General features: G+C 43.3%; 1 long non-coding RNA gene across 1 annotated transcript; it reads right to left on the bottom strand.

Annotated features, from left to right (window-relative positions):
• Positions 1-835: 835 nt before the first annotated feature.
• On the bottom strand, positions 836-27,791 carry LOC122463132. The gene is made up of 3 exons (XR_006286175.1): positions 27,756-27,791; positions 21,435-21,446; positions 836-989 (listed from the first exon to the last, which is right to left on the bottom strand). It is a non-coding gene; the product is annotated as an uncharacterized LOC122463132 (long non-coding RNA).

The raw sequence follows: 27,791 nt of genomic DNA on the forward strand, positions 1-27,791 counted from the left end.
CCTTTATTTCCATACAACAAAGGTGGTCAACCAATTTCCCACCTGGTTCTAACCATGAGAGATATAGGCAGCCATGGGATGGAATTCCAATTTCTGCTCAACTTTGTTTGTGACTGTCTTTTCATGACTGCTGTGACACGTTGTACATTGAGGAATACCCATGTTCATCCTCATAATATGATTGTGTGGTAGCCCAATGCAAAGTTTGTCACATCGGGTGTCTGAACATTGTTGTTATAAGTTGTAATTTTATGTATAAAGTTATGAGGCCAAAAATGTGTCCTCATAGCTTAAAACAAGCCCAAGAGCAGAGGGGCAGTTCACACCTCATCAGGGAATGTATGGGACAAACCCAGACCAGCCTCACAGGAACAAAGGACAATGGCCTAGGCAGAAACAAAGGATCTGTTGGACTTCCAAGTGAATCCCCCCCCCCCCGCCATACACACACACATACTTCTCTTGCTCAGTTTGAGACGATGATAAGATAATGCTCACCTGACTCCGAAGCGGGCTGTGGCACAAAGCCAAGAGGGAAGAAAGAACATGATAAAAGGGAGAAACATTTGCCATGCTCTTCCTCTCTCTTCCACTTCTATCTATAGGCACCACACCAAGCAACTGAAGTGCTGATCAAAGGAGGGAGCCTGGCTGAAGGACAACCTGTGTGAGAAGCATCTAAGCATCTAAGTTTGTAAAGGAACTAAAAGTGTAAAGCTCAGCTTAGAATGCATTTTGCTTTTATTTCATTTAACCAAATCTGACTTGTGCTTTGACTTATAATCACCTAAAACCTAGCTTTTGTAGTTAATAAATTGGTTTATTCTACCTGAAGCAGTGCGTTTGGTTTGAAGCGTGTCAGAGACTCATTTTGGAATAACAAGCCTAGTACATATCAATTTCTTTGTTAAATTGATAAACTCATATAAAGTTGCAGCGCCCAGGGGGAATAACTGGACACTGAAAGACGGAGGTTCCTATGGTTGTGTCTCTTTAAAGAATAATGCGTTAATTAAATTTGTGATTGAATTCCTTGGGGGAATACTGTATGTCTCCTGTTCTTTTTTACCTGCATTCTGCCATATATTTCATGTTCTAGCAGTCTCGGATGATGACCCAGTACCTATTTTTCCTTTTCAGAACACTTTCACTGCAGGTTTCACAAAACGCAAACAAGGTTTAAGACTCGGAAGTGCCTGCCAAAGTCAGAGATGGATGAGGTGTGGAGCATGCTTTCAGAAGTCTTAAAAGAGCAGCACACTGGTACAGAAACTACAGAACCTGAATCACCAAAAAGAAAATCAACCTTCTGCTGGTAGCGTCTGACTCAGATAATGAAAATGAACATGCATCGGTCCACACTGCTTTGGATTGTTATTGAGTACAAGCCATTAACACCATGGACGCACGTACCCTGGAATGATAGTTGAAGCATGAAAGGACACATTAATCTTTAGAGCATCTGGCACGTAAATATCTTGCTACACCGGCTACAACAGTGCCACGAGAATGCCTGTTCTCACTTGCAGGTGACATTGTAACAAGAAGCAGGCATTTAAGTTAAATTTTCATGATGAGGAGATTGCACTACAGTACTTGTATTCGGTTAATTATACACTGTACACCTTATAGTAGCCCCATGTAGGTCATATTTCCCTAGTTTTTTTATGAGACGGTCATGTGAGACAGTATCAGAAGCCTTACTAAAGTCAAGATATACCACATCTACCATTTTCCCCATCCACAAGGCTTGTTACCCTCTCAAAGAAAGCTATCAGATTGGTTTGACATGATTTGTTCTTGACAAATCCATGCTGACTGTTATTTGTCACTATTATCTTCTAGGTGTTTGCAAATTGATTGGTTAATGATTTGCTCCATTCTCTTTCTGGGTACAGAAGTGAAGCTGACTGGTCTGTAATTCCCCGGGTTGTCCTTATTTCCCTTTTTATAGATGGGCATTATATTTGCCCTTTTCCAGTCTTCTGGAATCAATCCTGTCTTCCATGACTTTTCCAAGATAATTACGAATGGCTCAGTCAGCTCCTTGAGTATTCTAGGATGCATTTCACCAGGCCCCGGTGAATTGAAGACATCTAACTTTTCTAAGTAATTTTTAACTTCTTCTTTCCCTTCTGATCCTTCCTTGTTTTCACCGGCATTCACTATTTCAGACGTCAAATCACCACCACCCTTCTTGGTGAAAACCGAAACAAAGAAGTCATTAAGCACCTCTGCCATTTCCACATTTTCTGTTACTGTTTTTCCCCCTTCATTGAGTAACAGGCCTACCCTGTCCTTGGTCTTCCTCTTGTTTCTAATGTATTTAGAGAATGTTTTCTTGTTACCCTTTCTATCCCTAGGCAGTTTGATCTCGTTTTTGTGCCTTGGCCTTTCTAATTTTCTCCCTACATACTTGTGTTATTTGTATATATTCATCTTTTGTAATTGAACTGAGTTCCACTTTTTGTAGGACTCTTTTTTGAATTTTAGATCATTGAAGAACTCCTGGTTAAGCCAGAGTGGTCTCTTGCCATACATCCTATCTTTCCTACGCAGTGGGACAGTTTGCTCTTGTGCCCTTAATAATGTCTCTTTGGAAAACAGCCAATTGTCTTCAATTGTTTTTCCCCTTAGACTTGCTTCCCATGGGATCTTACCTAACAACTCCCTGAATTAGCTAAAGTCTGCCTTCTGGACATTCATTGTTTTTATTTTGTTGTTCTCCCTCCTACCATTCCTTAGAATCATGAACTCTACCATTTCATGATCATTTTCACCCAAGTTGCCTTCCACTTTCAAATTCTCAACCAGTTCCTCCCTATTTGTCAAAATCAAATCTAGAACAACCTTCTCCACCTTCTGAAATACAAAAAATTGTCTCCAATACATTGAAAGAATTTGCTGGATAATCTGTGCCCTGCTGTGTTATTTTCCCAACAGATGTCTGGGTAGTTGAAGTCCCTCATCACCACCATACCCTGTGCTTTAGATGATTTTGTTACTTATTTAAAAAAAGTTTCATCCACCTCTTCTTCCTGGTTTGGTGGTCTGTACTAGACTTTTACCATGACATCACCCTTGTTTTTTACCCCTTTTATCCTTATCCAGAACTTTCAACAAATCGGTCTCTTATTTCTATCTCAACCTCAGTCCAGGTGTGGGCATTTTTAATAAAGAAGGCAACAGCTCCTCCCATTTTTGCCTGCTTGTCGTTCCTGAGCAAGCTGTACCCTTCTCTACCAATATTGCAGTCATGCCTATTATCCCACCAAGTCTGCCAACTATGTCATAGTTGTGTTTATTTACTAGCATTTCCAGTTCTTCCTGCTTATTCCCCATACTTCTCACATTAGTATACAGACATCTAGGGGTATGTCTTCACCACCTGCGTGATCGGCGGGCAGCGATCGATCCAGCGGGGATCGATTGTTCGTGTCTAGTCTAGATGCAATTAATCAATCCGCGAGCACTCTTCCCTTGACTCCTGTATTCCAGCGCCGCGAGAGGCGCAGGCGGAGTCGATGGGGAAGCAGCAGGCGTCGACTCACCGCGGTGAAGACACCACGGTAAGTCGATCTAAGTACATTGACTTCAGCTACATTATTCACCCAGCTGAAGTTGCATAACTTAGATCGATTCCCCCTCCAGTGTAGACCAGTGCTAAGATACTGATTTGATCCCCGCCTCCTGGCTTATTGCTTCTTTACCCCTGCTATAACAGCCGAGGCTCCCCCCAGTTTCCAACTCTTCTCCCAACTCTTTTGACTTACTCATGGGCTTTGATCACCTGCCCCCTTCAAACCTAGTTTAAAGCCCTCCTCACTAGGTTAGCCAGTCAGTATCCAAATACACTCTTCCTCTTCCTGATCATCCCTGTTTTACAGCTGGAGAAGTCGAAGCACAGAGAGGTGGAGGGACTGCAGATCAGCAGCAGAGCTGGGACCAGAACTGATGTCTCCTGAGTTTGAGAGCTGAGCACTAGTCAGTAGGCTACACTGCCTCCCTGACTATGGTGAGTTCGGTTATTTGGCCAGCTATATAATAGTTTATTAACTTTGAAAAAGTTTCAACAAATACAACATGAGACAAAAATTAAATACTGCAGGAGCCTATGAAATGACCAGCTATTTCAGATATCAGTTGACTAGTCAGATATAGCCCTACTGTATAGTCCTACTGTAAAGGGAGATGGTTTGGGAATGGTTTTAATTCCCATAGAAAATTTCAGATTTTCATCTGTAAAAAGCAGCTGGTGGTGGTACTCCTTCCCTCACTCCCAGGGACGCTGGGATGCTAAATCAACTCACACCGGGAAGGGCTCATGTATCTTGTAGGCTGATCTTGCAGCATTGTTTTCTTAATTCCTAAGAAGGGTAGGGAAGCCCTGGGGAGGTGACATGGGTTATATTGAATCCTCTGAGGGTAAACAGTCGTGCAGGATCCACACAGTCACCAACTGAGAGCTGAACCCAGCGGAGGGCAAGGGGAAACGTTATAAATGGGCATTGGAAGCGGTCGTGAGATCTCAGCCCCTGATCAGCACAGAACAAAGGGCGATGTTGCTGAGAAAGCTGATCCCAGCACAGGCTGCAGAGTCCCACTCCTATTGGAAGCTGAGGATGCACTTGACTATTGGCTCATAAACTGGACCTGCTGCTGGCTATGTCTGTTTCACTGCAAAATCTAGGCCCTGCACACACCCTTGGATTTGACGCCACACTACAGAAACTGAGACGTCCTCCCTGTGAGATCAGCGAGGCTGTGTCTCGCTGTATGTGTGTGACAAAGTATAAGGGAGTGTCAAAGCTGTCACTGAAATATAGGCACAGCAGCAAAATGGAGAAATCTGTACAAAGAACACCTATAGGCTTTCTGCCTAGTAGCTTGTGTTGGAAAGTTATCCCAAAGTTTTCCACACACCGTTTGCCCACAGAAGTTTGTGTGTATCGCTAAGAAACTGTCTCTCTTTGAAGCTGACTGGGAACCATTATTAACACCTAGATTCGGGGCTTTGCAGATCACAGCTCTGAAGTTTAACTCTGTAGAATACCCTATGGAAAAGGCCTGGGAAGAAACCAGAAGTATGGCCTGTGCTTCATCAGAAACATACACTGAATTGCAGCAAAGGGGAGTGTAAATATATTATCCCTGCACCTTCTTGCCTGTTACACTCATATTCTTCTGCCCTTGAAATAGACAGAGCTTCACATCATGCTTTATGTTATGACTGTTAACTTTACCTCATTCGATCTGGAAGCACTTGTGTAGATGTGGCATCCCTATCTTTGGGTATATTGAATTTCTTCCTACAAACACAGTTCCACTGCTCGAAACACAAATAAAATTAAAGGAGCAGAACTTATTCCCCCTGAGGAATTGTACAAAACATAACGACCCTCTTGTGTAAACAGGTTGGCTCTGTGTGCATCACATTGTTCAAGCTTCCAATATCTGCAAAGTGGAAGGATTGTGGCTGCAGTGCCGTAACCAGCCCATCTGTTTTGCCTGCCAATATGACAGGAGGAAATCAATTAGCCAGCTTGGTAACATGCTTCTTCTTAACCCTGGTGAGCATCTCTGTTGTAAAAATGCTCCATGGGCTCCATTTAGAGTCAAGAGCGCCTTTGCTACCCTTTGCAGCTACAGTGACATGAGTTGCCACTAATAGACAAGCCAGCCACTCCGATGAGGGTTAGACCTGATCCATTTCCAGTTATTTTGCTTCTCAATAAAACTAAAACGATTGGGAGGCCAGATTCCCCGGTCTGTGAGGGCTGCGTTCCCCTGCTTCAGCAGCCTTAAACACAGCTCACCAAGCCAGAAGAGGATTTCTCCTGCTTAAGGAAATCCCCCAGGCCTCTCAAGTGCACCAGATTTTGTGGGACGTTCCACAGTGTGGTTGAGTCCAGCTGCTTGTTCTGCTGCATGGCAAAAGCGGGCACTATTGGGCCGGGAGAGGTATCTCCAAGAAGGTGCCCTGTACTCTAGCGGAACCGAGATGGCAACCATTCATGCAACCCTCATATTGCTCTGCACTTCCTAGTGCTTATTTCTGCGCTAAGCTGGCCCGAGAAGCTATGCCTCTAGGCCCCAGTACTTTTGAAAATCCCACTGGGTGCCTACCTGAATCTTTAGGCACATAAATACCTCTAAAAATCCAGCCCTGAGTCACGTTTGAAAATGGGACGTAGGCTCCTGAGTCACTTTGGTGCTTTTGGGGGGCTGGGCACTGACCTAGTCACTTTGGTCTCTGTGACCTGAAAGAAAGATTCCTCCCTCCTCTCTCCCCTCAAGATCCCTGAATTGCCCAACTCTACCCATCAGCTGGAACTTGGCCTTGCATTTTATCCAAAGTGCACTGGTCTAAGACTGCTAGTTTATTCAAAGCAGACTCTTTGAAAAGACTCGGTTTGTTGCCAAAAAATCACCTCTACTGAGACTCTGGATGGGAAGTGAGCAGAAAGCACTTCCTGACCTGCTGAATTTTCCCCTTTCCTGCAGATATCTCAAGCAGGCATGGTGGAAAGAAACTTTTTGCTCCCCACTTGGACTCCATCTGTCTCTCACTTCTCTTCTCTCCCTAGGAGAAGTCACGAGGTCAGAGAAAGGAAAAGAACGAGGCCTCCTTAAAGTAAAGAAAATACAAATTCTAGGGATATTTTAAAAGAAAAAACTAAGGGCTGAAGAAAGAAATGACCCCAAATGATCATGTCTCGAAGGCAGAAAGCGCTCTGCATGCCATAAGGCTGAGCCTGGGGTTCCCAGCTGAGGGGAAATGAAAAGGAGCTCTGAAACTATCAATGTAGCTAGGGATCCACAAAGAGAGAAAACAAAAAACTTCTGCCACATATCTTCTCTTGCAGGGCTGTCACCACATGGGACTTACATGAGAACATCCATATTGGATCAGCCAATGGCCCATCTAGCCCAGTGTCCTGTCTTCTGACAGTGGCCAATATCTTCAGAGAGAACCAACTTGTGTACTGCCAGCTTCTGACAGTCAGAGGCTAGGGACACCCTATAACATGACTTTTCATGCATGGCCATCCTCGCTAATAGGTATTGATGGACTATCCTCCATTAAAGTCTTTCATAAAGGATCTTGTCAAAGACTTTCTGAAAGTCCAAATACACTATATCCACCGGATCATCCTTGTCCACACTTGTTGACACCCTCAAAGAACTTTGCCTGAGTATGGAACGTACGATTTAGCTAAATGTTTTGAAAGCAACATTTCTGCCTTTCCTTTAGCGTAGCGGTCCTGCCTGACAACGCTCTCCTTCTTGTCATCTACAATCTGCAACATCACATAGCTGCAGCGTCCTTTCTAACATCAGTGTGGTCTATATTCCGAGTGATAGAGATATACAGGTGAAGAGGAGACTGAACAATTAACAGGCTCTACTCCCTGGCAGGTGTATATCTGAGGCCGGGAGCTGAAAGGCTATGAGACAGCTACAGGGATGGAGAGGCAGGGGTCATTATTGCTCTCCCCATAAACAGTACGACTTATCCAGAGGTGCGAGATGTAAAAACGATGCTGAATAACACCATTCCAAATGGCTAGTTCCTACGGCGAAAAGAACACATAGTGCATGGCGCCGGTGTCTCAGTGAGGCCACCCTAACCCGAACCTTGACCCTCGCTCCCATAGCCAGCAGCACTTCTATGGCATAGAATGGGCTTGCAAACAGTCCGTATTCTGGGCAGGCATCCTAGGAACCAAAACGTCTTCATGAAACACCTGCTAAGAGGTGGTTTGATGAGTGTTTTACTTCATTGTATGTTCACTGCCTGATCCCCTAATTCACTCCGAACATGAGGCGGGTAACCTCCTTGTCCCCAATATGTGCACACACAACCTTTCATTTAATCCACATCTGATGCCTCTTCTCTAGACTTGGTGTTGTGTACCTTTGTAGAGTATGAAATCAAAATGACCTTATTTTCTTTCTAATTCTCTTCTAATGTTCCATGGTCTCAGCATCCTGCTCACTGTATCCTGGGGCTCTGCTCCTCACAAGAGCACTTCTCCACAGGAAAGAGCAGACTTGTGGAAAACAGACCCAGGTCTTGGCATTTCTGAGAAGCCCATCCCCCTGTGTCATAACCATACAGCTAAGGGTAGCCTAGAATTTCTCCTTACCTGTAACGGGTTGAGAAGCTCAAATAACCTGGCAGCCACCTGACCAAAAGGACCAATGGGGAAAGAAGATACTTTCAAATCTTGGGAGGAGAAAGGCTTTGTTTCTGTGTGTTCTCTTGGAAAGCGGAGAAGCATCAGGTCAGAAAAATCCTCCTATAAATCATCCTAAAAGTCTCTCAAATGACAAAAATTTTAAGTAAAAGCCAGGCAAGGCGTGTTAGATTATCTTTTGTTCTGCTTTTGAATTTTTCCTTTGCTGGAGGGAGTTTTATTCCTGTTTTTTGAAACTTTGAACAAAGCCTATAGGATGTTCTGCTGTGTTTTTGTAAAGTTATTTTCTATCCTGATTTTACAAAGGTGATTTTTACCTTTTTTAAAATAAAATCCTTCTTTTAAGAAACTGACTGATTTTTCTATTGTCCTAAGACCCAGGGGTTTGGCTCTGTGATCACTGTGTAACCATTTGTTTAGGATATTATTCTTAAGCCTCCCCAGGAAAGGGGGGATGTAAGGGCTTGGGGAGATATTCTAGGGGAATAGGAACTTCATGAGGTCCTTTTCCTGATTCTTGGTGAAATCACTTGGTGGTGGCAGCGTGCCTTAGGGAATCTAAGCTGGTAGAAATGAGTTTAGGGGGGTCTTTCATGCAGGTCCCCACTTGTGTACCCTAGAGTTCAAAGTGTGGAGGGAACCCTGACACCCTGCAATGTCCTATCTTAGCACAGACCATCTAACTGAATGGCACCAGACTGACGATTAATCCCATGTCCTGTCACTGGGCTTGCTTTGTCTCCATGAGCAAGGCCATTACTGAGGGAATTCTTGGACAGACAGGTGTACCGTACTGTGACCTGTCGGTGAAAAACTCAGGGTCTCCTTTATCTCCATTGCTAAGGACTCCACAGCTGGGGACCTTCATTGAAAAGGCCGTAGCCCTTGGCCACTGATCCTGAAGTGCTCAGATATGACAGTGATGAAGGCCATAGGAATACCCGGGAAGACTTAGCGAGAGAGCGATGGGGAACTGAAAGTTAGGGGTATGGAACAGTCTGATAGCCAGCACTAAGGCCCGCCATAGAATCTAACAGGGCTCTTGTCACTGGTAAATTTTTAAATATATTTTCAAAGCTAAAGAAATTCAAGCAGAATGGTCGGTGCATAGGAAGGTAGTCAAAGTTTAGCAAATGCAGCATCATCCATTTTGAAAATGTCTTAAAATGATATTTCAGTTTTTGAAAACACAACTTGGAAAGCTCACACACACAGAAACACACAAAATAGTCCCATTGGAAAACACAGAATTGAGCACTTAACAACCCCATAATTTAACTCTGCCCCATATCCGTGACTTAAAATCAGCCAGAAGTGTAAAGGCAGATGATAGGTCTTTGGGGTTAGGGAATTTCTTCTGTTCTGTTTGCACAGCACCTGGCACAACAGGGTCCTGGTCCGTGACTGAGGCTCCTAAGTGCGATGATAATACAAATAATAAACAATTATGCTAACAAAGCCATTCACAAAGACGAGACAGCTGCATTCATCATTCATTTCAAAAATGAATCAACACCTTTCCAGAGTCCCAACTGTACAGTGTAAAGTGATTTCCCACGATGGTACTGTTCAAACCATACTCCTCCATCACTAAGCCACAGCTTCTTTTACCCAATCTAGAGAGACGCTCACCCCTTGTCACTACATGAATCTCCAAAGAGAACGCGGGGGGGAATTTATTTTATAATAAAATAATAATCCCCCATCTCTCTCCACTGGCACATGTGCTTCCAACTAGAATTGTGCAGCCGAGCCTGGTTAGCAGGGATACGAGTGAGGTAAGGACGCACAGTGTCCTCATCTGTGCATTGTCAATCTTGAATTAGATTTATATTTTACCTATAATCTTCGTTTGGGTTTTCCTGGCTTTATAATATTTTCAATCAAACCATTATTTTACAGCTGAGGGTTTGATACTGTAGCGAAGCATAGCACCGGCGAAGAGGAGCTGGAATAATGTATTGAGGCTGCTGCTATTTCTGGACCATGATATGGAGACAAAGTTAAAGTTGTTTGGAATACCTGAGCTGTGTATTTCCATATTTCCCAGAGTGATTATTAGTATTAATACATGATGCTGCAAAGAGGCTGCCAGGCTTGGCAGTTAGATCAGTTTTACATCTTTTCTTTGCAATGAATTTTAATAGGCTAAGTCACAGGCGTACATCCACCCATACCTTACACTGCCACATTATCTGCCTGCGAAAACATACATAACCTTTTACATGTGCTAGGGCTCCTCACACAGGAGCATGATTTTTAAAAACACAACTCTGTTTCAACCACTAGAGGGCGTTGCAATAATTAATGGTAGGCTTTGAAAACCGTGAGGAACAGAGCAAACACTGTGACTTTGAAGTGTTTGTAGATAACATAAAAACATCAAAAAGGAATATGAATCCATGTTACTGGGCTGACAAATGGCAAATGAAATATAAAGTAAAACATGTCACCTAACAAATGAGCTGCTGGCGACACAGAACGCTATGGTATGAGTCTAATTCATGGGGAGGCACTGGCTTTGCAGCAACTAATGAGAAGTTCGTTAGCAGAGACTGTGAAAAGAAGCGGGGGGGAAGTATAAAAAAAGAAAGTGAGAGCTAAAGAAACTGGTCGGAGACACCAGTCTGCGTCTGAGCCAACCCTGCGGCTCTTGGAACACCTGCACTGGAAGATTCCAGCAGGGGCAGTTGGGAAGGGGCTAGTGAAACTCTGGACCAATAAATGGGAGACCAGAGCCCACCCTGCTTGACCCCTTGGCTCAATGCCGCAGTGGACAGCAGTGCTACGGATGCGGTCCTGAGGGATAAGTGCAATAGCCAAGTTACAGGTGTTTCTACGAACAGTATCATTAGTTGAGCAAAGGGGGTGAGATGGGTAGTGAGGAAAAGCTAGATCAGAGACTTACAATGGATGTTCTTAGTTCATTTCTGTCTTAGAGACATTCGTGCTCCTAGTTTTCCTCAGTTTAAAACTAGGATAATTTTCAAGACTGGTAATATCTATAAAGCCGAATGAACTTTTCAAGTGTCACCCCCCTCCCCCCCACAACATCAGGCCGGGGCAGAACGGTGCAAAGCCTTGATGTTAAAGGCAAGAATTTTGCCTTTTATTTGATAGGCGAGGGGAACTATTGGAGTGATTGGAGTAGGGAAGTAACAGCGTGAGTTCAGCAAGCAAGCAAGTTCAGCAAGGAAGATGACTTTGGCTGCTATATTTGCATGGACTGGAGTGAGTTAGCAGACAGAGAGCACGCACAAAGCAAAGGGGGGGTGAGGAGGGAGATAAGTCAGGCAAGGGAAAGTGAGTTACCTGTGGGGACTGAGAGGAAGGATCAGGTCTCAGAGATGCTGCAGAGAAAGAAGTTGCAGGAGTAAATGAGTCTGGTTGTCCCTCCAACGCGGCGAGCTTGGGTGGTGTGTGTGTGTAGGGGAAGGAGGAGCTGTGGTCTGCCCGGCCTCAATGCTTTGTGTGCTGTTCCAGGGTGCTGCCTCTTCTGTGATGCTCCATCCACGTGACGTGGCTCACGGATGTGTCTGCCTGTCTGTTAGTTTCTTGTGAGGAAGGTACAGCAATTAGCTGCTGAGACTTCTGACGGTTTCCTGGTTTTTGCTTTTTCATTCATACATTATTCATCGTTCCTCCTGGTACTATCAGATGTTTGCAAGTCTCCCGGTTTTGAGTTGTGAGAAATGCAGTTGGGCTCGCACTGCTCGATGGCGGTGACAATTTGGAGTTTTTATGCTAGAGCACATTTCACGATGAAAATGGAGACCATGGCCTACAAGCACAAGGCTCGAGTTTGCCTGCATTGGAGGCAGTGGGGGCTGCAGAAGGCACTGTGCCTGAGAGAGAGAGGCAATGCCTCCGGAGCCTCCCTGCCGGGCAGGGGGGCAGGCCCTCAGCATTTCCCCACCGTATGCACAGAGTGCTCTTTTCCATAGCTGGTGAGGTGAGCCTCCGCCACGCCTACTTTGAACACCCAGAGTTCTGCGTGTAGATAGCTGAGGAAGCAAAGTCCAGAATTTCCAAGTCATTTCTGTGAAGAGCACCATGCAGGGATCTGCCACAGGAAGTCGTCTGTAGCACACAAATACAAGTTTTATTGTGCAAGCAAAACCCAAACCTGAGCTACAGATCCTTGAGAGCCAGCAGCTGGCACCTTATCTGTGAGCCGTTTCCGTATATACAGAAATGTCTCCTTTGTACAGTTCTCCTGCAACAACTTTTGTCACAATTATGTCAAAAACACTGGTTGTTTAAAAAAAGTATTAAAACAAAAACTTTCAATAGCCATGATAAAAAATCAGTAGAACTGTCATGAAAAATTTTGCAAAAACTGATAATTTTGCAAAAAATGTTATTTTTGAAAGGCCATTTTTTTTCAGTGAAATAACATTTTGTTAGAAACATATCGCCAAGTCCTACTGTGGAAGAAGGCCCGTATTCAATGGTCTGATTGTGTCTTCCAGTTGTGTATGTACTCACACAACATTGTCAAACTATCTGTCCTGAAAATAACCATTCAAGGCAGCCATGATTTTTGGAAAAGCGTCATAGAACTCGGATGCCTATTTATTTGCTTTGGTATGCATAAAACCTGCTATTTAGGTGTCATAAATATAAAGGGAAGGGTAAACCCCTTTGAAATCCCTCCTGGCCAGGGGAAAGCTCCTCTCACCTGTAAAGGGTTAAGAAGCTAAAGGTAAACTCACTGGCACCTGACCAAAATGACCAATGAGGAGACAAGATACTTTCAAAAGCTGGGAGGAAGGAGAGAAACAAAGGGTCTGTGTGTCTGTCTATATTCTGTTTTTGCCGGGGATAGACCAGGAATGGAGTCTTAGAACTTTTAGTAAGTAATCTAACTAAGTACGTGTTAGATTATGATTTCTTTAAATGGCTGAGAAAAGAACTGTGCTGAATAGAATAACTATATCTGTCTGTGTATCTTTTTTGTAACTTAAGGTTTTGCCTAGAGGGATTCTCTATGTTTTGAATCTAATTACTCTGTAAGGTATCTACCATCCTGATTTTACAGGGGGGATTTCTTTATTTCTATTTACTTCTATTTTTATTAAAAGTCTTCTTGTAAGAAAACTGAATGCTTTTTCATTGTTCTCAGATCCAAGGGTTGGGTCTGTGGTCACCTATGCAAATTGGTGAGGCTTTTTATCCAACATTTCCCAGGAAAGGGGGGGTGCAAGTGTTGGGAGGATTGTTCATTGTTCTTAAGATCCAAGGGTCTGGGTCTGTAGTCACCTAGGCAAATTGGTGAGGCTTTTTACCAAACCTTGTCCAGGAAGTGGGGTGCAAGGTTTTGGGAAGTATTTTGGGGGGAAAGACGTGTCCAGACAGCTCTTCCCCAGTAACCAGTATTAGTTTGGTGGTGGTAGCAGCCAATCCAAGGACAAAGGGTGGAATATTTTGTACCTTGGGGAAGTTTTGACCTAAGCTGGTAAAGATAAGCTTAGGAGGTTTTTCATGCAGGTCCCCACATCTGTACCCTAGAGTTCAGAGTGGGGGAGGAACCTTGACATTAGGTAAGCAAATATATTTGCAACCTCTAGTCCTTCAATTTATTAGAAAAAGTCCTAAAAGTCTGACATACATAGATCCATAGATTTTTTTAAAAGCTAGTCTGACCTCCTGTATAACACAGTCCAGAAAATTCCACTCAGCTATCCTTATACAAAGCCCAGTAAAGCATATTTCCCAGAAGAGCATCCAGTCTGGATATAAAGACATCAAAAGATGGATAATCCAGCCCTTCTCTTGATATTTTTTTCCAAAAGATAACCAAAATGTGCTTTATTCCTAATTTGAATGATTTCTATATCTTGAACGTCCTGGCATTGGCTCTTACTGTGCCTCTCTCCAGCAGCTTAAGAAGCCCTTTAGTACCTGGTATTTTCTAAAATCGTCAACCCAGGATCTTCTTTTTGATAATCTAAACAGACAAAGCAGTGACTGTATGTTATTTCCACATCATTGATGATAATATGTAATAGCGTCAGGCCTACTCCAGTCACTACAGAACCCCACTAGAAACACCCACATTTGATGATGATTCCCAGTTAATGACTACTTTTTGAGATCTGTCCGTCTGTTCTTAATCCATTTAACGTGCATTATTGATATTGTTTACTGCTGATTTTGAATCAGAATGTCGTCTGTTACTAAGACACATGCCTTACAAAAATCTCAGTATATTACTTTTCCGCACTTACCTTTTTCAACGAATTTATAATTTTATCAAAGAATATAAGCTTTGTTGCCATAAACCCATGTTGTCTGGTTATTAATTAATTATATTCCTATTTTCAACTCTTTGTTGATTGAATCCTGTGTTAACTTTTCTATTATTTTGTCGAGGATTGATAATCCATTACTTGGTTTATCCCGCTTCGCCTTTTGAATTTTGGCAGAACATTAGCAGTTTTTCAGTTTTCTACTTTTTCCCGAGAATTCAAAAATTGATTATAAAATAAAGTATGTGGGCCCGAGATCCGCATAGTTGGCATTTTAGGACAATACAGTGCAAGTTATCCAGCCCTTCAGATTTAAATTATTTTATGCCTAGTAGATGCTTTTAACATCTTTCTTAGCTATAGATGGACTGGAAAGTTGTTTATTATCCCCATGTGGCATGCATTCATCATCTCATTTTTTTCTAAATACAGAAGAAAAATATTTATTGAAGGCTTCTGCCTTTTCTGCCACTATTGACCATTTAACCACGTCCATTTAGTAATGAGCCTATAGCATTGCTAGGATTTCTTTTGTTCCTCATGTATTTCTTAATGTCCATAAGCCAGCCAGTCGTGGACTTTTCCGTGATGTTTTTAAGCTTCCCTTATCAATTTTCTACACTTAATAACTTCTAATTTATATTGATTGCTATCTACTTTTTCATGTTATATATTGTTTTCCCTTTCTAATAAATGAAATATCCATCACTTCCCTTCTCAACGGGGGTGGGCCATTAGCCAAATTTGTGATGTTAGGAAATTGAGGCTTTGTCGTAAACTCTTCTTAAACAATTCGCAGTTTTCTGTCTACATTTTTCCTACTAATGAATTTTGCTCATAATTTTCTTCGGGCTTTCTACATTTACCCTTTTTAAACCACCAAGCATATATATTACTGGTTATGACTGTCTTCGGTTTGTCCATAATGAATGTAATTAGGTCATGATCACTGGTCCCTAGGCAACCACCAATTTCTAGGCCAGTGATCAATTTATCTTTATCTGTCATAATGAGGTCTAAAATAAACTGCTTGCTGGGTGCAATACCTTTTGTACTGGAAAATTATTATCTATAATTTTTAGAAACTGTCATGATAGTTTATTACTGGCTTCATGACACACACACACACATATATATAGATATATGGAGAAATCAAATTTCAAATAATTTCTGTTCTAGTTCTATAAATAGTATTTTTCTATAGTGTACTCTCATTTCTTCTTAATTATATTTCCACTAACTAAGCTTTTATGTACACAGAGACACTCAGGAACTTAGTCCGAATTATCTAGATGTGTGGATTTAAAGTGGATTAATTAAACTGAATTAAGTCTCTGTACAGACACTCTCATATATAATTTAAGTTGCCTTTATTTGGTTTATTTTAAGTCATTTAAGATAAACCAAATGAAGGATCCACTTTAATTTTACAAATTGAGTTAATTAGATTAAGTTTCCTGAGTGTCCCCATGTAGACAAGCCCTATATATAACCCTGAATCAAGTGTGAAGACCCAATGGTAACTTGCATAATGATGTGGGTTACTCTAAAAGAGCAAAGCCAGACAAATCAGATGATTTAAGGCCACAGACTGCCCTTAATTCATGTGCACAATGCTACTGACATGTGTCTCACACACACAGCCCTGGTAGAGCTCTCCCTGTAGCTGGACAAGCCACGGCTATTATGTTTGGAGGCCACCTCACTGGGCCCTGTATGCTCTTTAAGCCTCCTGTGTCTGAACAGGTCTAAACACTGGCTGGGTGAGGTCTCTAGGCATACTCTCGAGGTGCAGGTCCTCTGACTAGCACCCCCTTCTAAGAGCAGCAAGTCCATGGTCCAACTGCTCATCCACCTTACACCGTTGACATGGGTGCTCTGGGTTCACAGTTTAACTCTGCAGAGGCATGTCACAATGAGAGCCAGCAGACACACAAACTGTGAAATGCCATTGCTCTTAGTAACAGAAGAACTACTGAGATGTAAATAAAATAAACGCAGCTATGTGCATTTCCTTGTCTCAGCTTCCTCACCACTACAGAGACGTTTTTGAGTTTGGAGTGCCCAGAATCCTCCCCCTGCAGTTCATGGTTTATCTTCAGAATCATGGAGCCTTTCTCAGCTAGCTTTCTCTGACCTTGGTTAGTTAAGCAGTTAAACCGGATCCCTCTGCTACATAAGCATACCCATTTCTTCCCCTGCTCTGCCCAAAACTTGATGTGGGACTCCCTGGCGTTTTTATTTCCCCAGACCAATGTCTAAATTCTTCGATCTTTTGCTGGGAATTTTCCACTCCCCCTTTCTGCATAGCATCATCATCATCACTGCAAATCCCAAACGGACGTAGCTGCCTTGCAGTTCGAGTGCCACTAAGATTACCTCTAGCTAGGTGAGTTAGGTTGTATATTCGATTGGTGTCCCTCACCTTATCGCACCAACAAAGCTTTTGGTACGCAGGTGATCACCATTTCATAATGTATTGATCTTCCAGCCTAATTATTATCAGGATGTCTATACCAAGAAAGATGCCAAAATGAAGCCAGTGTTGATGGAGACAGTTGCTGGATTTGGTTAAAAATCTCGTTGTTGGGCTTGTCCTGTTGGAGAAATTAGCTTCTTCAAGTTTTAACCAACCCATTGACCCTAGATGTTGCCCCCTTAATAGGAAACCATTGAAGGTCTAATGACTACCATGACATGGCAGAAATATGATGCATCCCTGCCATCAAATGGTGGGTTCCACATTCCATGATACAATAATGTTATAACTGCAGCACTCACCATTCATAAATTGTATATAGACAGAGTCTAAATATCTTCATATTGTCCACGGAGGCTCCGCCAAGAACAGAGAACTTCATACATTATTTTATTGCTATTGTGGCTAGATACACTTCTTTAGTTGATTCCTTTATTTAGTTAATCCTGGGAGAATTCTGTGCCCCTGAGCATTCTCAGAATTAATGGCCCCTGCAGATTTCTTTGTTTCCCTGCAGGAAAATGACTTTTTGACAGGGAAACAAAGGGAAGCTGGAAGAGCAATGACGCACCACTCGCAACCTCTGAAGGTACATCGCTTCAGGCACCCGGAGCAGCAGACAGAAAGGTAAATCACTGGAGAGCTGGGGACACCGCAGCCAATGGCTTCTGTCCTGAACCTGGATCAGCTGCTAATCCCATTGGGCTGGAGGCAGGAGAGAACAGGACTTCCTCTTCCCCTGCAAGGACTGGCTGGGGTTGTGTCAGAAACCCGTCCCAGCTGCAGAAGGCTCATCATCTTCTCCTGATTCCTGACACCATTACCCTTCAGCTGCAGGGCAAGGTCTCACTGTAAGGGGCAATGCTCCCCTATCTGCCCAACCGTCATGCATCTGGCCCTCCCATGCCCAGACACCTTCGCCAAACCTCACCCCCATAGACCCAGAACCCCTCTAGCCTTGATTCCAGAACCCCACCCCACTGAATCTCAGCCCCTGCATCTGGAGCCCCCTCTGCACCCAGACCCCCTGCCTCCTGACCCCCCCACCCCTGCACCCAGACAACCCCCAACTGAGCTCCGTGCACTCAAACCCCCACTCTGACCCCCAGCTAAGACCCCCCTAAACCCCCTCCACTTAGCCTCAAAAACTTTTACCTGGAAGGCCCTGCAGAGTCCCATTGTCCCTTCACCTGGAAACGCCCACACTGACACTCTCTGCTTCCAGATCCCCCTTGTCTAGAGCCTCCCTCAGTCAGCTGCCTGGACCCAGATTGTCCCACACAGACACCTCTCACCCCACACCCGGACCCCCCCCACACTGAGACCCTCCACACTTGGATCGTGCCAGGTTGAGCATGCCAGGTTGAGTGTGACTGCCCCACACTTGATGAATCTGATGCAGAGGGCAGGGCTTCAGGGTGTTTCTGGGGCAGGCCCTGGCCTTGTGTCAGGGTTGGGAGCAGCCTCACTGCTTATGTTCTCGAGGGGTGGAGGTTGCGGAGTCTTTGTAGAGCCAGTGGCCTGTGGTCCACACTGTAATGCTGGAACCTCTGCATTTATTTATTGACAAATAAAACTTGCAGAATATTGTGTGCAGAATTTTTAATTTTTTGGCACAAAATGCCCTCAGAAGTAATTTAATCTACAAGCGACTGGTTCACCAGACCAATATTTCACAGATTAACAATGTCCGGGCAGAATAAAATCTAACATATAATCTAAAATAAATGTAACAAGAGTAACAGTAGCTGAAAACTTTGCATCAGTTTAGGGACCTAGCATATATATTTCAGGGTGGGATTCAATTTTTTCTCCATTTAAAATATGACCCCTTGAATGCCTGCCATTGCTTAATTCAGTACAGTGCAAAAGCACGTTTCTCTCTTTCAGGATGTAAGTAGTTCCAATAACATTTTAAAGTGAGGCACATGCTTTAGTATATTTCTTAAATGGGACCACCAGAGGCTGTACGATGGCCTGCCAGCCTCGGTTCTGACATCTGGGTTTGAAATAAGAACCTGCCGAGATGAAACGCATGAGTCCCTACAGTGTAAGCTACACGGCTAGCAGAGCAACAGAGCTACACGCTAGTTTAGGGCTGTGATGGACTCAGAGAGAGCGCTCCGTAGATCAGGCAGAAGCGGCAAGAAAGGACTCCATTGCAAACATGGTCCAGACCGTACTGGACTAGATGTTCATAGAAGCGATAGGAGGAATATAAGGTTAGGCTTCATTAGAAAGTCACACAGCTTCCGATTTACAACACCTGAGGATCTGGCCCAGTTAATTGCAGGATAAAACCCGAAATCACACCAGCTTTCGTCTTGACCATTTACCAAAAGAGCTGAATAAATACAGAGCAGTGGCACAAGCGTTTGAAAGAGCCAAAGAGAGACCTGCAACACCCCCATTTCAGTGCTTCCTGATGCATTCAGTAGATTTTCTGTAAATGTGGATAGTGGGTTTTCAGCTAGATTGTACCTAAAGATGATATAGAAGCACATTTCCAGATTTTCCACCCCCATATTTAGAGTGAATATCAGCAGGAATTTTAATAGCTAACTCCGAGATTCCTGTGTGTCCGTTATGTGGAAAAAGCCAAGGCCAAGATTTTCAAAAATTAGTGCTATTAAGGAAACGCTTCTTTTAGCTGTTTCCACTGTTGCTGCCCATCGAGCAGAAGTTTTCAGAGAAGTAGCCACCATGACTCCAAAATCTGTTTTTTGAGTGGGAACAGCTAATTTAGACGCCCATCCTTTAGAAGGCAGAGATGGGGTTATTTTTTCCAATCTGTGTTACTTTCCACTTATCAACACTGAATTTCATCTGGCATTTTCTTGCCCAGTCCCCCAGTTTCGGCAGACCCTTTGTAAGCCTTGGCACTCAGCTTGGGACTTGACCGTCTGGAGAAAGTTTGGATCGTCTGTCAGTTTTGCCACTTGACTCTTCACCCCCTTTTCCAGCTCATCTGCAGATCAGCACAGGTCCCTCTCCAGATTCTTGAGGGACTCTGCTAGGTATCTGCTTCCAGTATGACAACAGACCCTTAACTCCTATGCTTCCTTCCCCATCTCTTAGCCACTCACTGAAGCAGAGGCCTTTGCCAGGTACTAATCACTTACTCTGGGTTTATCCATAAATAGAATTGAATGTAAGTATAAAAAGTAAGATTTAAGTGTTTCCAAGTAATAACAGACAGAACAAAGTAAGTTACCAAGCAAAATAAAACAGAACACGCAAGTCTAATACATTAAGAAACTGATTACAGGTAAAGCTCCTCCTCAAAGATGTTTCAATAGGCTTCTTTCACAGACTAGAGTCCTTCCTAGTCTGGGCCAAATCCTTTCCACTGATGCAGTCCTTGTCATTTTCAGAAGACATTTTAGGTGAAAATTAGGGGTTTTCTCATGACTGGAAGTTCCCTTTGTTCTGTTCCACAAGGAGGGAATCTTTTGTTTCTCTGGGTTCCCACACCTCCTTCAAATGGAAAAGTACTAGGTTTAACATGGATTCCAGTATCAGGTGACATGGTCACATGTCACTGTAAGACGTCATTCTTCATTACCCATGGGCTGGCTGACACGTTCACAGGAAGGCTTGCAGGTGAACAAAGTGTTTACAACCAATTTTCCTTGTCAATGGGAGCCATCAAGATGCTAAACCACCATTAATGGCCCAGATTTTGCATAAATAATTACATTAGGACTTCAGAGTTATACTTCATATTTCTAGCTTCAGCTACAAGCATGCTACATGCATATAAATAGGAGGAATATGTTCAGTAACATATTCCAGTTACATCACATTTATCACATTTATACCTTTCATTTATACGTTACAGGAGACCTTTCGCATAAAGCATATTCCAGTTACATCATATTTATACTCATAAGCATGTTTTCACAAACATATCGAGTGCAACGCCACAGTTGTGAAGACCAAGACTATAACAGGGTTCAAAAAAGAGCTACATAAATTCATGGAGGATAGGTCCACCAATGGCTATTAGCCAGAATGGGCAGGAATAGTATCCCTAGCCTCTCTTTGCCAGAAGCTGTGATTGAGAAAAAGGGGATGGATCACTTGATGATTAACTGTTCTGTTCATTCCTTCTGATGTGCCTGGCATTGGCTACTGTCGGAAGACAGGGTCTGGGCTAGATGGATCTTTGGTCTGACTTAGTAGAGCGATTCTTATGTCTCGTGCTAGTAGCTCTTCAAATACTTTCTTGTCTTGCCTTGCACTACCTTTACACTTGACTTGCCAGAGTTCATGTTCCTCTCTACTTGGCTTTGATTTCCAGTTTTCTAGTCCCTGTGGGACTAAATGAAGAAGCGTATCTCCCCTGGCTGATTGCAGGACAAACCGCTCCCCCTTATTGCCGTACTTGGACCTACCTCCCTGGGTTGAAAGGAGAATTGAACCGAGGCCATGGTGGTGAGAGTGCCAAAATTCGACCACTTAGACCACCAGGGAGAAAAGGGTAAGGTGCTGTCTCTGCACCTGGGCCCGAGACTAGGTAGGGCCATGTGTGGATGGCCGGCAGTGCCAGGAGCGGCCAGAGGACAGGTCAAAGGCCCTTTGAGAGCGGGCCCAGAGGACATTGGAGTTTGAAAGGCAGGATGGGGGAAAGGGAACGAAGGAGAAAAGAAAGAGACACTTGAAAAGGAGAAAGAAGACTTTAGAATACACTAAATTGAAAGGCCTGGCCAGCACATGGAAACAGGCTCCAGGCTGGGAATCAAACCCAGGCTACAGCAGTGAAAATGCTGACTCCTGACCACTAGACCATTAGGGAGAAGCCATGGAGTTGTGCTTGGCAGATGCTGGTCACATGTGTGGGACCCCCCTCCCCGCCATGCCCTCCATGTGACAAAGTGCAGAACGGGAACCTCTGCACTCCAGCTGACTGCAGGGAATGGTCAGCCAGAAGGGCCATGGCAAAAGAATCAGCCTGCCTTCTCTGAGGAATGAACGCAGGACCTCCAGATTGAGACTGACGCACTGCTGGCTGTGCTAAGAAGGCTCCTTGCAAAAGCCCCTGCCACTGCCAGCTCCCTGTTCTGTGCTGCCTGACAGCACATTTCAGTTCAGCTGCAGGACAATGCGTCACATCACCTGCCTGAAGGCAGAAACAGCCCACCTGGCTACCCCTGCCACTGGCCCCTCCAGAGAGCGGACAAAGTGGGTCAGACCAGTGCTCCATCTGCTGCACAGTCTCTCTTCTCACAGCGGCCCGTGCCAGAGACGCACGAGGGGATAAAGAGAAGAGGGCAGTTTTCACTGAGTGACCTCCTCCCCCGCCCTCTGGCACCTGGAGCTTTTGGGACCCGCAGACCATGGGCTCGTTCCTCTGACCATCTTTGTTGACAGCCATTGAGGGTCCAAGCCTCCATGAACAGGGAGAGCAGAGAATAGAAATGGAAGTTGTTTACGGATTATATTACCTATCTTACTCAGTACACATAGTTATATGGATAATAAAGACGCTGATGCATTACACCGGGCCCTAATAGATTAATTTTTTTAAGTGGCTAATGTCAGACCATGGATAGAAAAATCTATGACATGTGATTGAGCCATAGAGACCCAAGTATGTGGGAGACATTTCTGCACCATTGAGCTGATGGACCAAGTGGTGCTACCAGACAGCCAAGGTTAGGAAACAGCAGTATTACTGAATTTTTCTGCAGTAAGGAGATCAGCTTTATTTTTGCATCTGCCACTTGTCCAGATAGTTTCATTCAGGGTTGTCGAGCGATTAAACAACAATAGAATACCATTTATTTTAAATATTTTTCTATGTTTATTATAATATATTTTAATATATTATAATTTATTTTCAAATATATTAATTTCAATTACAATACAGAATACAAACTGCACAGGGCTCAGTTTATATTTATTTTTATTAGAAATATTTGTATTGTAAAATGTATTTTTCAATTCACCTAGTAGAAGTACTGTAGTGAAATTTCTCTATTATGAAAGGTGACTTTACATGTATAGAATTATGTACAAAAAAACTGCATTCAAAAATGAAACAATATAAAACTTTAACTCTACAAGTCCTCTCAGTCCTAGTTCTTGGTCAACATATCACTCAGATAAACAATGTTGCTTTCAATTTGCCAGAGAGAATGCCGCCTGCTTCTTGTTTACAATGTCACCTGAAAGTAAGAACAGGCATTCGCATGGCACTGATGTAGCTGGCGTTGGAAGATATCTACGTGCCAGATGCGTTAAGGATTCATATGTCCCTTCATGTTACAATCACCATTCTAGAGGACATGCTACCACGCTGATGATGGGTTCTGCTCGATAAGGATCCAAAGCAGTGTATGCCAAACGATGTTCAATTTCATTATCTGACTCACCACCAGCAGAAGGTTGATTTTCTTTTTTGGTGGTTTAGGTTGTGTAGTTTCCGCACGGGAGCGTTGCTCTTTTTAGACATCTGCAAGCGTGCTCCATATTTCATCCCTTTTAGATTTTGGAAGGCACTTCAGATTCTTAAATCTTCGGTCTAGTGCTGTAGCTACTTTTAGAAATCTCACTTCCGTACTTTCACTTTTGTGAAAGTGTTCTTAAAACGAACATGTGCTGGGTCATCATTCGAGATGTCTATAACATGAATGCATGCAGAATGCATGTGAAACAGCAGGAGACATACAATTCTGCCCCTAAGGAGTACAGTCACAAATTCAACTGACACGTTTTTTAAGAGAGCATCATCAGCATGGAAACATGTCCTCTGGAATGGCGGCCAAACGATGAAGGGAAAACCTGTTCTCACTTGCAGGTGACAGTGTGAATAAAAAGTAGGCAGCAATAGCTCCCTCAATGAAAACAAACTTGTTTGTCTTAGCCATTGAAGAATTAGGACTTAGTGGATTTGTAGACTCCAAAGTTTTACACTGTTTTGTTTTTGAGTGCAGTTATGTAACCAAAATAAATCTGCATTTGTAAGTTGCACTTTCACTATAAAGAGATTGCACTTCAGTAACTGTGTGAGGTGAATTGTTTATCGTTTTTACAGTGCAAATATTTGTAATTCAAAATAATAATATAAAGTGAGTACCGTGTCCTTTGTATTCTGTGTTGTAATTGAAATTAATATTGAAAATGTAGGGGGGAAATCCAAAAATATATAATAAATTTCAATTGATGTTCTATTATTATAAGTGCGATTAATCGCAATTAATTTTTATGAGTTAATCTCATGAGTTAACTGTGATTAATTGACGCCCCTAGTTTCACTCTATAACTATTTGCAAGATATTTAACTGGGGCAGCGACTGGGAGGACTCACCTATGTGAGAAAATAATGATTGGCTTGAAATATTCCATCGCTGTGTGTCTTTAATAATAAATTCAGTGGCTAAAAATTGATGAGGTAATTTTAAAAGGCCCAAAGAATCTTTGGCAGTCTGGACTCCTCAATCTCTAATTGATGTGCTAACCAAGGAGAAAGAAAAACTGTCCTAAAAGGCCTCTAAATAATTAACTAACCAAAAATCTATTTTCTGTGAAAATTTTCCAACAAAAAAGTTTTATTCAATATTTTACTTTTGAAATGTTTTGATTGTTCACCAGAAAATTTTTATAGCATTTCAATTTGGTTTTCAAAAACAAAAAAATTTCGTTCTTTGATTTTCATTTTTTATTGCCTCCCCCCCCCAGTTCCTTTCCCATTTCTCCTTGCCACTGTGTGCAATAGTATGAATAATATCTGGAGGTGGCGGGATGTTCGGTGTCTTTCCCCCCCCTTTTTCTTTTTTCTACTCTGCAGTTTTCAAAGCTTCCCCAGCTTTGGAAAACATACACAGTGTCAAAAGGATGAAGTTTAACTTGTAGTTTAATACAATTGGTATCGCCTCAGAAGGGAGGCAGAGACTAGCCGTGGTCTCTGTCCTCATGCCCCTCAGCACCACAAGAGGTCGGCCCTGGCCAGCTATGGGTCAGACCCGAACAGCACTGGGTCTCTGGCTTCATGTGCTGCACAAGGAGGCTTTGCGGGTCCTCAAACAAAGCTCAACTGGGGCCTCGGCCATGTGCTGGCTTTCTGCACTGGGGCAACTTCTCCCCCATTGAGAATCTAGGAATTGTTACTCTGGGGAGTAATGTTGCGCCCCCCCCCCTTCCCCCCCCCCCCCCCCGCTAATGAAGAGCAGCCACCTCTAGACAGGGTGAATAGGCAGGGGTTGGGAAGCACGCCACTTGTATGCAGACCATTAAGCAAACTACCATATTGGGAATGACGTCTCCTCTAAAACAGCAGAGCAACTGTAAAAATATTAATGAGCTTCAGGGTTCTGTATTCAACATAGCCGTATCTGAAACCGAAGAAATAGCTCCAGGGAACTTGCAAGGTGTACAAAATAGTACATTAAAAACTGTTGAAACTGGAATGATTTAGTGAGTTAAAAAAGGCCATTCAAGTATAGACTTGTTCTAAATGTCTCAATGCTGCTTTCCGTGCCTCCAAATGTGAGATACCGGTATTTGTGGAATCAAAAGTAGGTCAGTTATTTTTGTCACTCATTAGTACTTGTGAAAAATCTGTGTAGTGAATGTAATAACGTACTGTAGTGGCTGAATTTGGGAAGCTAGCATTTCTTTAACACATTTTTGGGATGTGCCTAAATGACATGATTTCCTGATTGCAATGTAAAAGATGATTATTTTCAAAGTCCAGCATCCTTGAAATCTCAACCGTATGAAATCTCATTCTCATCTTGTGAAACTGCTTCTGCAAATAGCCACCTTGCTTTGTTAAAGCTTGGCTCTGAAAATGACTGGATACAGGTTAACAGAGCTTGGTGAGCAAAAATCTCTCATCCTAGCCACAGAACCGTCCCCATTCTTTATTAAACACTGGTAATATGCTCGGAGCTGACTACAACACAAAATATGTGACACTCTGCTCCAATCTGAGGCCCTGAGCCGATGCCCATGGAAGTCTGCGGAAAAGCTCCCATGAAGCACTTCTACAAACAGTCAAAAAAGTCGTAGAGTCTTAGCCCACTGAGGTCAGTGGGAGCCTTACATTCATTTCAGCTGGGTCTCCATCAGCCCATGGCACTGACTGATGTGAGCCAGCATAGTGTGGCCACTATTCCCAGTAGTAAGCTTTCATTAAGGTGAAATTCACCTTGCTGCAGAGTGCCACCACCAAGCCCATGCACCACTGTGCAACCCACAACCCTTTTAATCCTTCAGAATAGGCTGAAGTGGGTCTAAAGTGTCCTTTATGCTGATTCTTGCCACAGAGCTGGATTTAATCTATGTTGGCAAGATTAGGCACTAAAACAGACCCAGAAAGGAGGGTTGGGTGAAACCCTGGGGAGCTGCTGAGAACACTGTGTTCTGTGAACATTCGGTGAGAAGGAGCAGTGAGTGCTGAGGGTCAGCGTTTAGAATGGGGAAGGTCACACATCATGTGACTCTCTAATCTTTTTCCTCTTGTCAAATCCACATGCCAAAGGAGGGCTCGGTGGGACATTCTGGAGTAGTTGGTTGAGGCTTTTTAGAGGAGAGATTTTTGCACTCCGAAGTGCACTTTATGGAAACACAGGGTTAGTTTTGGACTTGTGCTGTGTCTTTTGTTCTGTACACAACAATGAAGAAACCATTGAACCTATATTTCTGGGAAAAATTTATGTTGACTATTTTAAACAATTATTCACTCAGCCATCTCTGACCCACTGCTCTGAGCTGTCACCCCCTGTGACAATCCCTCCCTTAGCTTCCTGCCCTTTCTACATAACATTCAAGCCCCTTGCCCTCATCTACATCATGAATTGTTTAAAAAAATTTCCTAGTGCAGGCAAAAATCTACTAGCTAACTCTTACCAAAAATATCAATGTGTCCCCAACCTAGACAAGTGATGCTAAAATGTATGCACACTTAGATTCTCTCTCTCTTGTCCGCTTTCCCCACCATGGACCCACACACTAAACTTCCTCATATTTCATCCTCCCTTAGTGTTGCACGCTTCCCTCTGCCAGAGATTAGGAGTGGGAAAAGACCTTGCGTCCTTTCATCCCTCCTCTCACCCACCTTGGGATGTCTTGCTGTCCTTCAGGGGCTCATTGGAGGAAGCTGTCCTTGCCCTCAGGAGACCCCCCCGCCCAGGAATTGCAGACTCTTTCACCCACCTGGACAGCCCGCACTACAGATAAAGATTGTACTTAAGGCTCAAGGGTGAATAGCCACCCGACCTTCCACTCGGACCCCTCTTAGAGCAAATCTGCCGATTTGGGAAGCTGTCCTTGTGATAGGTATGCTGCTGAAAGTGAACAGAGCTACGTGGATTTTACAAGCAACAGTGACTGCACTGGCTAAGGCACACTGAAGATACCAAGAGCCAGGTTTGTAATCCAGCCGCTGCTGCATACACTGAAGTGTGTCCTTACAGAGTGCAAGTTCCGATTGCCTTAGAAGCATAAATTAATCCTCACAGAAGCCTTTTCTGGAGAGAAACCACCCACCCAGCTGCTGACTACCAGGAAAGAAAAGTTTTTGATCCTACTTTGTTAAAACATGGATGACAAACGCATGAATGTCTTCCAGCAAAAACCTTTCCTTTGCAATGTAATTAGATTTGTCTTTTGTGCTGTGTGGTTTGACTACTCCGTGGCAGACTCCAGACAGAACGCTGAGTCGTTTGTCCTTCGTTTGGAAAAAAGCACAGTTCACAGCAGTGGCTCTTTTCATTCGGCCGCGGCGGTTGGTCCTCACTCATCTTTGTGTGCGCCCATCTGACTGTAGGTGGGACTTCCAGTATGGCTGCTTCCAATAAATGTGGTTAGTTCTGTTACTAATAAAATCATACAATATCAGGGTTGGAAGGGACC

The sequence above is a fragment of the Chelonia mydas genome, chromosome 16 (assembly GCF_015237465.2).
Source record: "Chelonia mydas isolate rCheMyd1 chromosome 16, rCheMyd1.pri.v2, whole genome shotgun sequence".
Taxonomy (NCBI): Eukaryota; Metazoa; Chordata; order Testudines; family Cheloniidae; genus Chelonia; species Chelonia mydas.